General features: G+C 50.1%; 1 pseudogene across 2 annotated transcripts in view; it reads right to left on the bottom strand.

Moving 5' to 3' along the window:
- Window positions 1–14,844, bottom strand: part of LOC144146976 (serine/threonine-protein kinase NLK pseudogene) — a 38,409-nt pseudogene extending 23,565 nt beyond the window's left edge. Inside the window, exon 1 of one of the 2 annotated variants that reach the window (XR_013317791.1) lies at window positions 14,601–14,844. The product of XR_013317791.1 is annotated as a serine/threonine-protein kinase NLK pseudogene, transcript variant X2 (transcript). The remainder of the gene's footprint in view (window positions 1–14,600) is intronic. The other variant, XR_013317785.1, reaches the window with a different exon arrangement.
- Window positions 14,845–17,052: the final 2,208 nt, after the last annotated feature.

Raw genomic sequence — 17,052 nt, 5'->3', positions numbered from 1 at the left:
TATGTTGTCTGTAGAGTTCTCTGAAGTGTGTGTGTCGTGTTGTGTCGAGTGCCTTGCATTGAGCGAGTATGTGAACTACGGATAGGGCCTCTCCGCACCTGCCACACACAGGTCTTGAAGGCCCTATAAGCAGATATGAGTAGGTGACACGTGTGTGCCCTATCTGTAGCCTAGCAAGTGCAACTTCTGTGTATCTGCTGCGTGTTTCAATGATGTATGGTCCAAAGAATGGCTTTATTACGTGTAAATTGTTGTCTGTATTTTCACTCCAGTGCGTTTGCCATGTTTTGCAAAGCTGTTGTCTGATGTGTGGCTTCATGTCGGTGTAGGGTAATGTTGTTATGTCTACAGTATTCAAGAGTGTAGCAGCAGCAGCCATTAGATCTGCGGTTTCGTTCCCGGCTATTCCACAGTGGCCAGGAACCCAACATATTGCTATCTCGAAACTTGAGGCGTATGCCGACATAAGGGCCTTAAAGGTAAGATTGATTACTTAGTTTTTTTTAACGTTTTCTAGACACAAGTGCATGTACAACGCTAAGAGAATTTAAACACTACGGACTTTGAAATTTGATGTTGTACGATGTGATGTAAAACAAGTAAAATTCCATGTGCTTCAGCCGTAAAAATGCTGTTGTGAGAGTTCATTCTTTTACACACATTGAAGTTCGGTCCATAGGCAGCAGAAGACACAGCCGTAGCTGTCTTTGATGCATCGCAGTAATACTCTGCGCACTGATGCTTCTCCTTCAGGAAGAGTTAATGCTGCATAATGGCTACCCTTGGTGCCCTGTTTTTATCAAACTGCAGAAAGGACAAGTCACAACAAACAGCCTGGAGTTGCAATGGTGCAATAAAATCAGTGATGGGCGTCTTGTGGATGTGTGAAAATGACGCTGCTAGCTCAGAAGCTTCTGCTCTCACTTTGAGATGGAACGGCATGGAAATAGATGGACCGTTTAAAAAAAAGAGCTGCTGTGAGGATGCATCATGAATGGTTGAATTAAAAGAATGATTTGTGAAATTTTTTTTTCAGCGTGCTTATGAAGACGTCGCCTTTGTGGTGAACCAGTGCCCCAACTGTCAGCTACAAATTAGCAAAACTTTCTGCTGAGCGAGTTGGTTTACACTTGAAGAAAACAGAAAACGTGACGTTAAACAGTCGTCGACGAAGACAAGATAGGACGAATACAGGCGCCCGTATCTGTCGATCTTGTCATCGTCGAAGAACGTTTTGTTTCTTTTTTTTTTGTCGTCAGCTACATATTTTGCGGCGGCATATTGCCCGCTCAGTCATACGCCCTTCCACTGCGGCATGCCCAACGTCAGGTACGATCACGCACTGCCTGCCGTTGCACCGAACACGCATACCACAGAACAGGGATAATTTCGGCTTCCTCGTAGCTAGTAGACGTGTTAAGGCATAGTGAAGAAAGAAAATCCCCAAAACCGCTTAAAAATCCAATTGTCATACCAAGGAAAATTGAGCGCTACAAACGAGGACAGAAAAAACGAAGAACGACGAGACAGATGCGCATCTGTCTCGTCGATCTTCGTTTTTTATATCCTCGTTTGTAGCGCTCGATTTGCCTTAAGCAATGAACCAACTAGCCCAACAGCATATTTTACTGAAGTATGTCATGCCAAGCCCAAGCCAAAAGCGGGAGTCTTCCCATAAACCCTCACGACGACATGGCTTACCAGGCGCAGTTTCCTCTGTAGTATACTTACTAAGAAACTATGTCGGGAACAGGCGCGAAGCCTCCAGATTGCGCATCTGTGGCTTTTGGCCCGCGCTCGCGTGGTTCGGAATATTAAGTCCCAGCCTGTAAATTTCGGAAAAATATGACCTACCTGCCACGGAGCCTCAGAGGCTAGTGCTGCTGCTCCCGGCGATTCGGGTTTAAACTTGGCCGCCGCGGCCGTTTATCTGGCGTAGGCAAGGAAATAAAAGCGCATGTTTGCCGCGATTTCAACAGCCATTAAGGATGTCCAGGTCGTTTGAATTAACCCGTTATGGTGCCCCTTATAGCCCAGGGTGGGGCTGTGACGTAAAACGTCGTCCTTTTGTACACTTTATCTATTTCATTTGGTGTTCCTCCTCCCACGCCACAAAACAAGTGAATGGTCCGTGCTTGTGGGCCTCATGTACTCCCGTACGCACACTTTCGAAGCCTTTGCGAAGACAGCGCGCATAGTGCTTTCGTATCGTGTGCACAGTAGAATGGAGGTGTCGTTTGTCCCGCTTATTTCGAAGTTCGAAACGAACAGTCGACTGGCAACATTAAATTGGAGTGCCCCGATGCCCTCAATGAAACCTTTCACCATTGCCATGGATATTCTCGTATCTACATCAGAGTGCCCGTAGAGATGCCCAGATGGTGCAACATGTGATTGCGTACCTTGAATTGTCCGGCCAAAGTGACTTCTGAAAAGTCGAACGGTGAAACCTCGGACATCAACAAGCAGCCTACGATACAACAGTGCGGAAAAAAATTAAACCCAGTTCCACCCAGTGTTAAAGCTGCTGAAGCGGCACAGCTGTGGTTCTGTTGTGTCGTCTCGAACGCAAATTCTACGGTTCGTGCAAAGAAATCGGCTGCTAATTCGGTTCCCGTACGTGGCGGTCGCTTTTCTGATGGAAGGGAAAAGCGAAAACGCCCGTGTGTTCAAGATTTCGGCGCACGTTAAAAATCCCCAGGTGGGCAAAATTAATCCGGAGCCCTCCACTACGGCTCACGTCATCGCCTGTGAAGCGTCGGCGCGTTACACCCCACAATCAATCCAATCAATCAATCGGCTGCTAAACGTCACCCTCCCCTGGCTGGAGGGACACCAAGTCGAACAAAGAATTGGCTAGAATAAAAACAGGCCCCTGCGAGACCACTGCGCCCTTTAGCGGTGGGTCTAGGGACCGGTTTCTGCAAGGCCGCTGGCTGCGGGGCCACTGCGCTCTCTATAGGTGGATGAGGGAACCTCCTCCTATCCCTGCGTAACGCGCGACGTACAGCGCTTATGAAAAAGCTCGACCTATAACAGCTCCGCTGGTAATACAGAACCGCCGTTCACCCATCGGGACGCCTAGCCGGTGACCCATTACTGCACAGCTACCCTCTATATTCAAGATAGTCAGCCTCACAGAAAAGAATTTATCACCTGTGCCAGGTATAACGAGAAAGAGGATGATAGGGCAGAATTTTCGCAAATCCAAAGAGCTACATTTAAACAGGGGCCAAAGCGCGTGTCCCCGACGTTATGAAACACACAGCACAGTTCGAGAAAGCTTCCTCCCACAATATTTTGTTAATGCGGAGGAATAGTTAATGCCGTCGCGTTAGTAGGCTCGTTGGGCGATGTTTTTTGGGCACTAGGCGCTCGCAGCTGCCCTGGTCTTCAGGCGTGGTCGTCAGCCGTGGGCAGCAGCCGTGCTAATCAAGCGTCCACAGAAAGGCCACATCATTTCCAACCAGAAAAGACAAATGCGGCGGTCAGAAGCGAGCACCCGTCTGAAACTTTAATTGGCCGCAGCGGCTGATTTTGGAGTCCTGTGGTTCTCAAGGGCCGTGTTATGATATGGCTGGGGCTATCGCTGCATTCATCAGACGAACAAACATTTCAAGTTTCCGAAATGTGGGGACGGCGGCTCGCAGAGGTAAAACAAATGCGTCTGGCAGTAGCAGTTCGCGTTTTTGTCCATTAAAGTTGTAATTCAATTTCTTTTGCCCGCATGGGAAAGCACCATGGAGAGAGGGGGGGGTGGAGGGGGAAGATCTTTACGAGAAAATAGCAGAAGTGTGTCGGCGTGTTCCCTACATGCTACTCTGCGGGGATGGGAAATAGGCCTTAGAGGAGGGACGAAAAGAGCGAAGAGAAATCAAAAGTGTACTGACATGTGCTTTGTGTATGCCACGTGTGAATTCCGGATGACCTTCCAGGATACTGATGTCTGAGCGACGTCGATATTTTCCAGGTATTTAAATACGGCGGCTGGATGGATGCAGCCATAGGATGCATGCAGCCATATGGATGCAGCCATAGTTCACGAATAGCTTTTGATGTAACGTAAGAGTGGTTGCTACACTGGATCTTCAGTACGAGGCGGTGTCTGGCATCCTCATAGGACACTGAAGAGGTACAGGGGAGGTTAAAAGAAATACGAACGGGAGCGCACAGCCTACGACGGACGCTGCACCATCTGGCTGCAAAGTAAGCAAACTGCGCGCATGGGCATTCTTTGAGAGCATTTGAGAGTGCTGCATAGTTTCATGGAAGTGCTTGATCAAGAAGCGACGCCTGTCATTTATTTTGAGACGCAGGTTTACGTTCTGTCGCTACAGAGCAGGATGGGGGTTGAATGGCATCCTGCAAGCAGCAAGCAGCGTGCTGCGCGCTTGGCTCCCGAATATGGTAGATAACACCAGAGTAGGCATTGAAGGACTCTGATAACACTCACACTGGGAAGGAGCTGGCGGGCTGACGCATGTGCATTCGCGAGTAAAAAAAATTGGGCAGCTCCGCACTAATAGCGCGAAGACTGGACAAACACCGAATCTGGCAGCCCCACCTAGCTTACTCAACGGTTCGGCTAAGTTTATGCGTGGTTATGCTTCGAGACTCGGCCAAGTTTTCTGCGTGGTGTCGTCTTTAGCCCTCCGAAGAGGAATGAATACTCGGTCATTAAAGTGTGTACAATTTACGCGTGCCCACCGGCTTCGCGGTGAAGCTCGCTCAAGTTTTTTTGGCTCGTTCGGTAGCCACCGTCCGGCTTGTGGGGTCTGACGTGTGAGACGCTAATAAGTGGATTAATGTTATCGCTTCTTGTATTGTTGGCTTTCATCTTGGCATTAATTCTCTTTGCACCGTCAAAACTGCACCCATCGTTAAGCATGGAGGCAACTTCAAACCAATACCTACCCGAACCTGCTGGCCTATAGTCACTTACATCCAGAGATCTTCTCGGATAAGTGCAAACACTGCGGCCACCGCGCAGACCTCACGCACATTATGTGGAAATGCCAAAGAAAACCACGGAGCAAGACCCCTCTACCCCCCATAGGTATCAAACACCTAGAGCGCGGGGAAACCCTGCTGCGCAGCTCTGATCCTCTAACGCAGCTACGCCTTGTCCAGATGGCCGAAGAAGCCGCCAGGGACCAAGATCTCCTGGCTGACTTACGCGGCAAAGAGAGTCCAAGCTCTACTTCTGGGCAAATAAAGTTATCTCTCTCTCTCGCTCTCTCGCTCTCTCCTCTCTCTCGTTGCAACAGCCGATATATCGAGCCACACTGCGATGCGTTTCCGAAGCCGGGCCTGTACCAGTTGTACCGCGCCTCCCCGTGACGCCTCAACCTTGCCCAGGACTAGTAAAAATAAAATGACATCATCGCTCGGAGAGCTTTTCCTGCGCACGTTCGCCGGCCCAACCACCCGCTTAAACAGAGTCGCTGTTAAAACTAAGAATAGGGTGACCGTTCTGCATTTATTCTTTTCATAACACAGGGCAAAAAGTATAGAACCACAACGCGTATCAACAGTGCAACTGGTCTGAACAAATGAAAAGCTGTTTAAACAACCAATCCGATACACCTTAGTTCTTGGCAATTTCGCCTTGGCGAAAACGACTAGCCGGGGCACGACCTCCATTAAGAGACCGTACATTTGATCAAAATTCTGTGTCACCAGATCTTCAATGCTCATTCACTTATACAGGGTGTAATGGCTCATAATTGTTTGCCCATTTAAAGCTTAATGGCTCCTCCACGCGCCCGAAAACTAACACTGAGAAACCCAGAGGTCGGGTAATACCCCTTTGCATCTTATATAACCACAAAGAGCACAGTCCCGATACGCCTCTGATCGGGTACGGTCAAAAAAAATTTATCGAATATTCCAAAGCACATTAGCTGAAACATAATCTTAAGGTCAAATTAGACAACTCGTCACCATTCTGTTTAGTGAAGGCAGTGCCTGAGTAAACACTCAGAGCACGTGTCGGCCTAGCCTCCACAGCACATGAAAGAAAAGCTTTATAGCTAAAGCCACACAAATGAGTAGAGCGCCTTCTGTATTGAAGTTTTCCTTCCTTTTCTACCGTTATCGGCCAAGCGCTTCAATTTTAAAAGCGCGTGCGTCACCAAGCGAGCCCCGTGGCAGTGTCCCTTTGATGAACCAAGCGTGCAGCAGATCGGTTGCAGCTAGCATGATACCCTTCAATCATGATCCTGCTCAGTGGCCAAGCATCGTGAGAAGGCGTCTCAAAATAAATGAGCGGCGTCGCTTCCTGCTCAAGCATTTCCCATGAAAGTGGGCGGTATTATCAAACGCTCAAGAGGAATATCGCTTGCGCGCAGTTTACCGACTTCGCAGCCGATGGTGCAGCATTCGTCGGAGGCTGTGCGCTCCGTTGTTCCTATTTTTACTGCGAAGCAGTGTATGTCGAATACCCCCGGTTTTCATTCCGGTGAAGCCGACTGACTCGTCACCGCTGCGGCGCTCGTCCTCGCCACTTCCAACACCGCTTTCACAGCTGTTATTCCCTTCGCCACCACCGATGCCCCTTTCACAGGCTGCGCAGTCGGTTGATAACGGCGATAGCACCCTTATCACGCGTTACCAGATCAACTTGCCCGCTCTGAACGCCGGCGTGAGCCCACAATTCTTTTTCAGCATGAAAGGCTTTCCGCCTGACATTTTTGCGGGTGTATTTCACGCATGAGCACGCGCCCATCACCGGTTGCCGGTTTATGCGTGGACTAGTTGGGGTGGAAGCAGGGGGCCGTGCATGCAGAGTTAGTCTTAATGCCGCTACCGATAACATGACCGTTGTGCTGGCAGAAAATTTAAACGTGGAGGTCTCGTGGCTCAATGCAACGTGTCCGCTGTCCTCAATGGTGGAGCGGTTTGGGTTAGGGTTGGTGTCTTAGACAGTGAGATGCCTAGGACGCGGGACGGAAACGCATAGCCACATGTTTGCCCATTAGAATAAAGATCGAGTCCTTCCAGGTTTTAACTCCCTATGAACAGACGCGTGGCGTTCGCTAGGGCGAACAACAGCGGGAACCGAAGGAAGCGCGAATGGGTGCCAAAACAACAAAGCCGCTACCGCCGCCATTTCCACCGCAAGTTGCAGCACGCCGAGTAGCTGGGAATCTCTCCCGGATCAACAGAAACGTCGACGTAAGCCAATATTTTCTGTTCAGCTTGAAGGGCTTTCAGGGAGACAATTTTGGCGGTGCCTTTCACTTCTAAGCACGCGCACGCAACTGGTGGCCGGTTTATCAGGCACAAGTTGGGAATGGAAGGAAGGGGGCATGCACGCGCAGATGTAGGTTTAAGGCCTATACTGATGACATGTTCGTTGTGCTGGCGGAAGGTTTAAACGTGTACGTCCACCACCCCATCGCGAAGTTTCCGGTCTCCTCAGTGGTCTAGCTGATTGGGTTTATGTGTTACGCAGGCAGTAAGATGCCTACGGCGCGGGAGGGAAACGGGCAGCTCCATGTTTGTCCACAGAATAAACATCGAGTCCTTGAAAGTTTCATTAAGCTAAGTGCTAATTGCTCGATCGCAAATTACAAACAAACGTGTTTTCTTTCGTGAATTTGGTGTACTGCGTCCAGCTTCGCAGGTCAACCTTCTTCACAGAGTGGAAGGGCACTAATTTTTTATTCCCTCTGTACTTATCGGTTTCAGGCGATCCACAGTTGTCATAGGAGTTCGCAGTCTGACCGAGACGATAGCTGTACGAATTCGTGAATGCTGCGTTGAGATGCAGCCAACGGTACAGAGTTTCCAGCCGACGTGGAATTTGTTCCGGCATCTTTATTCTCAGACCAGGAGCCAGGTGGTACAAGAAAGGGGGCTAGTTATGGGGAAGAGGCGAGAGGTGGTTTCGATCTCTCGTAAAAGCTCCTTCGCCAGCCGCTTTCTCGTTGCCTTAAATGCCGCAGTGCGCAGGGATCCGCCGATTAGCCACATGGCGCCCGGCGGTGCAAGTAGGAGACGTCGCGGGATCCATGCTTGTGAACTCATGCAGCGCGCTCGTCGTAAAACTTCAGCGATGTCTTAAAATCTGTAAAGATAGCCCCCTGTGCTGGCGGCTGGTGAATGTATCGGAACGCTTGTTCAAAGGCATGAAGCTGGGCAGACATAGATGATGTAGCCCGCGCTCAAGACGGTATGACAACGCTTGGCCGGTTGAGGACACTAAGATTCCAGATGAACTGCGAGGAGGCGCAGACGAGCCTAAAGCATGAAAACTTGTTTTCATCGAACGTTTCGGTACGAGCACACACAGCTGGATGACTTCGTCGTGCGTGTGCTGCTGCAGCTCACAAAGGAGCGGCGGATAATAAAGTTTCATTCCTTCTCCACCTCCTCCTATAAACTTGCAAAATTCCATTCCACAAGGTGCGTGCATGTTATACGACGAAGCCCCTCCTCCGACCAAGGAAAAAATGATAAACACAGACGAGCAGGATAACGCGTAAGCCTGCTGCAGACAAGGCGAATTAACGAAAAGTGCCTATGGGCATCGGGCAAGGCAACAAAGACGTTTGACATTAGCGGATGCGCACGTAACATGGTACGTGCATATAATTCCTGCAGAAATTCCTGCATATAACGTGTACAAGCGGCACGAGAAATAAGAGTGGTTGGAAATAAGCGCAGGGACGAATATTTCAACGTAATTGCAAGCTTCCTGCAGTGCGGAAAAGGAAGTCGGCTCGGGTGCCTTTATGGCCGCAACCTCACGATTAGGGGAGTTTATTGACCACGTTCAAAACTTCTTTAGGATCCAGATACAAAGAAGGTCAGTGGGGCACTTCGCTTCCGTGCCTCCTACACCGCAAAGTGAACACTATTGCGATATTGCGTTCGAGGAGACCCCGGCTATTAAACGTTGATTCACGACTTCAAGACAAGTTGTGCTTCACGAGATACCCGTTGTCTTCAAATACACCATACACTAAATATTTATTTCCCGCATCGATACCTTTATGGTTTTAAAGCGAAGCTTTCTATGCCACACTGGTGCAGTCCATCGTTACGCCAAAACTCGCCGCAGAAAAGCCAACTTACGCGATGAACGCCTCAAGAAAAACGCTTCCCGTGGTCGGAATCGGGCCTGGGTCCCTCGCGCTATGAAGCCGACGTCTATCCGATTGCGACACTCCGGCACGGTCGAAGCAGTTCGGATTTTGGACTCCGGATGCCTAAAAGAAAGCTTCGCGTTTTAACCATCTTTCTTTTTAAAAAGAGGGTATAATTTTTTGTTTTCTTTTGACAAGTGACCCGCGATACACGTATGCACAAACTGTATCAAAAGAGAACATCGATGTATTGCAATACCTCAAGCTCTGCTACTGTTGAATTTTTGCAGCCATTTCTGCAAGCCTGAAATTCGTCTCTAAAAAAAAAAAAAAAAAAAAAAGCGGTGATGACGCATTTATCCCCGACTTAGCGCGGTCAAACTACGACTGCCGTAAAAAATTCATTTCATTAGTCTCGGCCGCGATCGATATTGTAGGCGACACTGCTGTTCGTTTCTGGTCGCCGTGTACTCGGGAAGATAACACGATCACAACTAATTATTCATCCAGACCTTTTCTCTCGCTTTCGTTTCAAAGCAGCGGCCAAGTGTGTCATTAGGTCGGCATAAAATTTATGTTCTGGCTGTGCCCTTGTTGTGAGTGTTTCAACGGCGCATCGCTTCCGATGTAGATGGTCGCGTCGAAGCGAAGATGAGAAGGAGGAGGGCTCCGGAGAGGTGCACTCCCGCTAATTTCGCAAAGTGCCCTCATTAGGGGCCAGCTTATAAGCGAACGAGACCTCCTAATGCGCTCGCACTCCACGCGAGAGCATCGACGCGGCCAAATACTGTTGAAACATTCGACGGAACTCGTTGGGAGCGGAAACTCGTTGCGCCGCTGCGACCGGCCGCGGCACTGTTAAAAGCGCGTTTCCTTTCCTTCGCTAATCATCAACTCCGCCGGCAGTACTCCGCCCCGCTTGTCTGCGATTTGCCGACCAACAGAGGGGGGGAGGCTGAGATAGCGGCGTTATGCAGGAAAGCCAAATTGCAGCAGCGGCGCGCGATAGACGCCTCAGCACACTGCAACGCGCAAACTCAAAGCAGAGTGCGTGTGTGCATGTGCGTTATGTGGAAAAGCCGAAAGTGCGCCGAAGGTAGGGCGCTCGGCTGCAAAGGCGGATGCAGGCCCGATGAGGAAGCGTCGTTAGGGAGGCCGGGGCAAGAGCCCGCCGGTGAGGGAAGCGCAGAGAATTAATGAGTTTAATTGAGTTCGTCGGCAAATGGATGGCTCGGATTTTAATTTTAATTCGTTTTGTCCCCGATGAATGTTTTGTGTGTGTTTAGACGTGATCGTCGAAACGTGTCTATGGAAAACACTCCGCGCCCCGGCCGAGCGCTTTGATGAGCGAAGCCGTCTCCGAGGAGAAAAGGGCGGAAATCCAGGAGTACTTGGAGAGCTCGTTTTAATTATGCAGCCCGTGCGCATGAAATGTTAAGGCGTACGTAATTAGCGACTCTGAATTTCTCGTGCCGTTTCTTGCCCCGTCAGAGGCCGAGGAGACCGAGGCCAGGCAACTCAATTCGTTTTCGTGGGGCGCCTGTGCGGAGTCTCATCTGGAGAAACATCAGAAAAAAAAATTGACCGCGAATAATTAAAATGCGATATTACTGAACGCAGCTAACTTCAGAATCAACTGCAGGAGCTGGATAGAATATTTATGCCATTAGCTTCTTTGTTGCCAGTTCTAAAGAAAAAAAAAGTTACAATGCAGGGGCTGATTTCTTTGGGCCTATCGACGATGGAGGCAGGGGCTGAAGTACTGCTACTCAGCGAAGGTTTTAGAGGAGCTCCTTGGAAGGTGTTTGTACAGTACATTGTTGCGCGCTGTAAACTATATATTATATACATATACACACACACACAATATTATATATATATATATATTATATAATATTGTGTGTGTGTATATGTATATATAGTTTACAGCGCGCAACAATGTACTGTTGTCTAGGATTAGCTTGATTATCATGCTTACTGCTGTTTCAATGACACACACACGGTACACGCATTATGTGACACACGTAAGCTTATCAAGCGGCTCCGGCGGAGCGTCACCGATCGCCCCCAGAGCTAAGCTGCTTCCACAGGCGCACGCCGGTGTTGCTGCGACGCACGAGCCATCGGTTGCACAACCGGCCACCCCTCGCATGATCATCAAGTGGACCGGGCAGCCACGTGCGGAACGTAGGTCGGCGAAGCCGCTGGGCGCGTGGGGTGTGCGAGACACGCCGGCAGCGAGCAACGCCCTGTTCACCGTGTGAAGTCATTGCTCCTCGCGTATGCGCAGCACGGTCCTCCACGAGCCACGCGAAACTGCTCAACCTCGGCCAGTGTAGCCCACACTACAAAAAACTCCCAAGCATTTCCCCGAGGGTGAACATGGTTAAGTGCGAATGCACGGGGTGATGCTATGAGGGGGAGTAAAGTTAAAATCCGTTGGCATTCGCCCGTGAGCGCGCGCGAGCCGACCCACGGAGGTCTGGCAGTTTATCGCTGCATATATAGGGGGGTACGCCGCGCCGAGCGCGCCGAGCCAGGTGGCTGAGAGAGGAGGCGAGCGCAAGGGGAGAGGGACAGCGGCGCACGGCAGCTGCAGCCGAGCGAGGGGGAGAGGAGAGAGTGTGACGTCACGGTGGAGAGAGAGGCGCGCGGCAGCTGCTGGGGAGAGGAGGCGCGCTGTGACGTCATACCATGACGTCACGGCGCGAGGAGCGGTGCGGGGAGCGGCGCGCACCCGCGCAGCCACGGAGAGGAGGCGGAGCGAGCGCGGTCACGTGGTGAAGTGACGTCACCGCGCCGTTGCTACCGACGCTCCTCTCCGCTCCACGCCGTTGCTAGGGGAAGGAGGACTGCGGACGCCGCCGTCGCCGCCGGCGGTGGAAGGTTTGGGGTCGCTTATAAAGTGCATTCGCACTTAAAAAATAGGCCCAGTGGTACATGCATGTTGCACATACGTGGGATTCGCCAAGAGACCATGTCCAATGGTTTCCAGACTTTCGGAGCGTCCCAAAAAATCATGCATTCCTCCGTCTAACGACGCCGATGGTTGACCGCAAAGCTTTCTCGTGACGGATTTTTTGGTTGTCGTTTGAGTTTGGGCTGAGTTTCGACTATGTCGAAATGGAGCAATCGGATAGAAGCCGGCTTCGTAACGCAAGGGACCCAGGTTCAACCGGCCACGGGAAGCGTTTTTTCGTTCACTGCACCCGGCGTTTTCGCTTGAGAGATGCCATCAGTGAGAATAGTACAGCTCCGCTGTAAAACAGTTCAGGTAACCCTGCATGTGTAAAAAGCAAAAACCCTGCTCCACAACAACACTTACCACGCACCTATACAGAATTGCTTGCTCGCTTGGACGGTCATTTGGCCTTTGTTAGGTACTGTAGGACGCATTCTCAGGAGAAAGTTGACTATCATTTTCAGGCGTTTCTTCGGCGAGTACCAGCGAGAAAACGCTGTGCGTAACCAGAAAACACTTCAGCTGTTTTGCACGCAGAAGCAGAGGCACGCCGTACGGGAGGGCTACGCAATAATTTTGATCGCCTGGAGATCTTTAGCGCGTGCCGAAATTTCGACGCATGGTGTCTCCGGGTTTTTTTTGTTTTGTTTTGTTTTGTTGTTTAGCGAGACATACAGTCGTCGCGGCCGGGGTCCAACCCACGTCTTTGGGCTCATCAGCACAACGCCTTAGCCACTCAGTGATCACGGCGGGTGCAACACGAAAAAACCTTCACATATATCTAGAAACCGCACTAAAAACGGGAAGCAAGAAGAGCATAGGGCCCAAAACCGCGCCTTGCTTGTACCCTTTCCTCTGCTTGCGTCCAGTTTTTAACGGTTTCTAAGTATAATGCCTTACCAATTCACTCGCCCAATCGTCCACTAACACCTACCATTGCACAGAAATGTATAATCGGCGAATTAAAGATATTTATGCGCTATAATAGTGTAAATTTAGATAAATAGTGGCTTTACAACGTGCTAGGGAATTGTGAACAGTTGTGGACGCATTTGCGGGCGACATCCGGGTGCGCATTCTGTGGACGCCGGCCGGGTGAGTGCTTTCGCCAGCCTAGGCAAGTAACGTTTTCGCATTTAAAAACCTATTCATGAAGGCACACCATCGAGTCCACAGAAGGTGCCTACACCCTCCAAAATTTTTTAATAATATCACGGGAGCGACGACCGATCAACGTGTCAGCGGTGTCCATCAGGGAAATAGGCGAGAGTACCCGCACGCGCATATAACTACCTGCTGCATGAGTGTCGTCTGCTACGCTGTTCTTAAAGCAACGCATCCCCTGCTTTTCTTATCGGCGAAAGCAACTTGCTAGCCGCCTAAAGAAGCTAAGCAGCGTAAACGTTCCTGCTGAATGTGCCGGGCAAGTGATACGACAGAAACATCAAACGCGCATTGAAGATGCGCATGTGCTTGAAATTATTCCGGTTTCTCGTAAACAAAGTCATGAGGATACCATAGCAGGGGGTATATCGCACTCCATGAAACAGTGTAGCAAACGATGCTCGCACATGATAGGGCTTTATGCGCGTGCGCGTACACTCGCCTATTTCGCCGCTGGACGCCGTGATAAGCTGCTGACACGCCGATAGGTCGTCGCTCCCATGATATGAAAACTTTGGGATGGTATACCTCCAACGGGATGAATCGATAAATAATAAGCGCGCGGGGTTGAGAAACACCCGAAATAACAGTGATGGTAGGCCAGGCAAACACCAGACGACGCCTCATAAATGGGGATCAAAAGCAGTGCAAGCCGGTACAGGGTGGTTGGAAAGAACTAAAAAAAGCTAGACCAGCAACAACAAATCCGGCACGCGAATTCGGCGAGCATGGGCAGGTCGGTATCTATAAAGCCGGACACGGAAAAAAATACCCAACCGAAGCCTTACGGGCAACTTAACATCTTGCTTCTGAATAAACATGCATCAGCATGGCAGCAAGCATGCGCGGTTCTTATTGATAATGACTAGCCAGTCCCATCTAGCCCCGCGAGCCACATGAACATGCGAAAGGTTGGTCCTGCAACTTGCTTCTTCTTCGGATATGCAGTGGTATTGAAATACGCAACTAAAGAAATATACAGCGTCGTTTCAATGAGCAGGCGTCCGATCTAATGACAGGCCATACTCTAAAATATGTGACAGACCAGCGGATGAGCTCAGCTTTTGAACCTGGCCGCCAGACAAGGCCGCATGTATCAAAACTTGTGCGCTCCATTGTTCGTAGTTCTCTGTATCCACCCTGTGCCTGTCTCAGGACTCGATTGCCCGAAAACTAACTACACCCAAAACTGCTTTCGGCCCTATGTATGGGCTGAAAGACCTTTCCGAGATTTAGTCCTGTTAAAAAAAATGAATTATTCTATTAAAAACTCCGTGGAATAGTTTGCTGGCACCAACGTCGCCGTTTCGACTGCCCCCGTGAGACGCACATTACCGCAGAGGCATCAGCCTTGTGCCCAAAACAGCAAGTCAAACACGTACACAAAAGGGACGGACGCGCAACAGAGCGTTCCAATCTCACCACAAGAAGGCTAGCTTCGTCGACGTCGTCAGGCTTGACCGCCTACACCGCCCAGCTACTATGGGGCACCTTGCAAGGTACAGCGGTGTAGCACACACTTACGCTGAGAGCAGAAGGTATTTTAAGAGTAGCCTACCCTGGGCTCCGCGAAGCATCGCGCATGCGCAGTGAATTTTGAGCGAGATTGCTTTCACCGCGCTCACCCGGTCATCGGAGCATGTACTATCAAGATACATTGAAATACGAACAACGGTGCGTGTGGTTTTTAGTATATGCTCCGCATTCTAAGCGAGGGGCTGCGCATGCGCATAAAGAATAAGTTACCAGAGTACTTTTACAACCTTATTCCGGCTGTGCACATACGGCCCGTCGCCAGGGTGCCCAGAATGTACTGAAAGCCCGGAACTGAGTTATTCGTATTTCAATGTATCTTGAAAGTACGCGTCATCTGCCAATCAAATATCGCTATCGCTTCGAAGTTTTAAACTCGGATCCTTGTATGAACGCTCCAGAATAACAATACCAAAACAGCAGGATCCTTTCCCACCCGGACCCACCGTAAGCATAATCGATGTCGTAGTGCGTGGCTACCTTCATTGTGCGTATGTTTTCCTTCGGTTTCACTGGCGATTACAGAGTCAGTTTCACTCGTCCTACAACTTAGTGCCTCCTACACACACAGGTATTGCGATCGTTGATTTTATCGAAACGTTATTGGTTCCAAGATTTTTATGCGCCCGGAGGTATAACATATCAAGTTAAGCCATCTTGGTATAGAACTGCGCCAAGCTGTAATCGCATGAATGATTAATTATCAGGCTTAACGCGCCGACGCTACACAAGCGATGAGGCACGCCGCATGGAGGGGTCTGGATTGATTTTGGCCACCTGAGGATGTTTAACTTGCGCCGAAAGCTCGAACGCACAGGCGAATGGCAAGGTGAGCCGGAAGAGCAACGGCGTGACATAGATCGCTTGCGGAGAGCGGGCGTTCCAACGCGACATCGGGTCTCTGGCAGGCGCGCGTTTAAACGCTGTTAACAGAATAATTCAAGCTTTTGAGTACGGCGGTCGCATTTATGACCGGTGCGTTACGCTCCCTGTTTATGATAGTTTCGTTAACTAATGAGTAGCCATCACGAACAACATTGTCTTGTCAATTCCGGCATTCAGCAATTCGTACCGTGGCATACAGCTCCTCCGCTACAAGAGATGCAGTTAGCACACTGCGAGCAGACGGAATAATGACGTGGTAGGCGCGGTGAAAGCAAAACCTTCCCCAACATGTAGTGCGCGTGCGCGATGCTTGGCGGAACCCACAGTGTGCTGCGCTAAAACTGCCACACACTCCCGTGTTCCCCCTAAGCGAACTCACCACTATATTCAGAGCTACCACGGGAACGATATGCCCTACGGTGCTACTTTCATGACGCATGGTGTGGCTACTTTCAATATGGCCGATGAAGGAGAAAGGAGGAAAGGATATAAACAATTGTACATCACGCTGGCTACCTCGCAAGTTAGCCTGGTTTGAGGGTAAAGTTCCATCAACCCATAAAAAGTAGTGCTGCTTTTATTGATTGATTGTAGGGTTTAACGCGCCGACGCAACGCATGCGATGAGGTGCGCCGTAGTGGAGGGCTCCGGATTAATTTTCACCACCTGGGGATCTTTAACGTGTGCCGAAATCTCGAACACACGAGCGTTTTTGCTTTTCGCCTCCATCAGAAAAGCGGCCGCCGCGGCCGGGAATCGGCCCCGCGACCTCGTGCTCAGCAGCGCAGCGCCTTGGCCACTGAGGCACCGCGGCGGGTTAGTGCTGCTTTTACGGTTTTCTTCTGCTTCCCGTAATCTGCTACCAAACCATGGTAGAGGCATGCAGTCGGGGGTTAAAAAGCGCCGGGCAGGGGGGATTAGATGACTTATTTTCTTCGTGCCTGGAAGCACAGCCCCAGCGAAGGACGTAGCTCCGTGATTCGCTCACTGCAGCAAACACATTTTAAAACTCTGCCTTCTTGTGTCGCGCTGTTCCTTCATTCGGGCATCGAACACTTTTATTGCCCCAGCTAAAAGGAAACCGGTGAACAGCAGTGGCAGGGCAACGACGGGCAGGGTGACTGACGTCACGCGTGACCACAAGGAATGACCGGCCTATGAAGAACGCTGAAAGGAAAAAAGAAAAAAAATAGCGAGTGTGCAAGTTATTTTAGCAGCAACATTCCGCAGGCCTATTTGATCAGAAATTGTAAAATTACGCCCGCACTTCTTTACTGACTCGATATTACAGCTCCGTTATTATCTGTTTGCTCAAAAAATTGCGATGGCGCAACATCCAGCTAGTCATTGCTCAACCGGGACAAGTACTCACGTCGATAAGGGCAAGCTATGGTTGTATTTATCCGCTTCGGTAGG

The sequence above is a fragment of the Haemaphysalis longicornis genome, unplaced genomic scaffold, assembly GCF_048455015.1.
Source record: "Haemaphysalis longicornis isolate Haplotype H1 unplaced genomic scaffold, Haemaphysalis longicornis Haplotype H1 scaffold_1, whole genome shotgun sequence".
Classification (NCBI taxonomy): domain Eukaryota; kingdom Metazoa; phylum Arthropoda; class Arachnida; order Ixodida; family Ixodidae; genus Haemaphysalis; species Haemaphysalis longicornis.
This window is presented reverse-complemented; position numbering and strand designations above follow the sequence as displayed.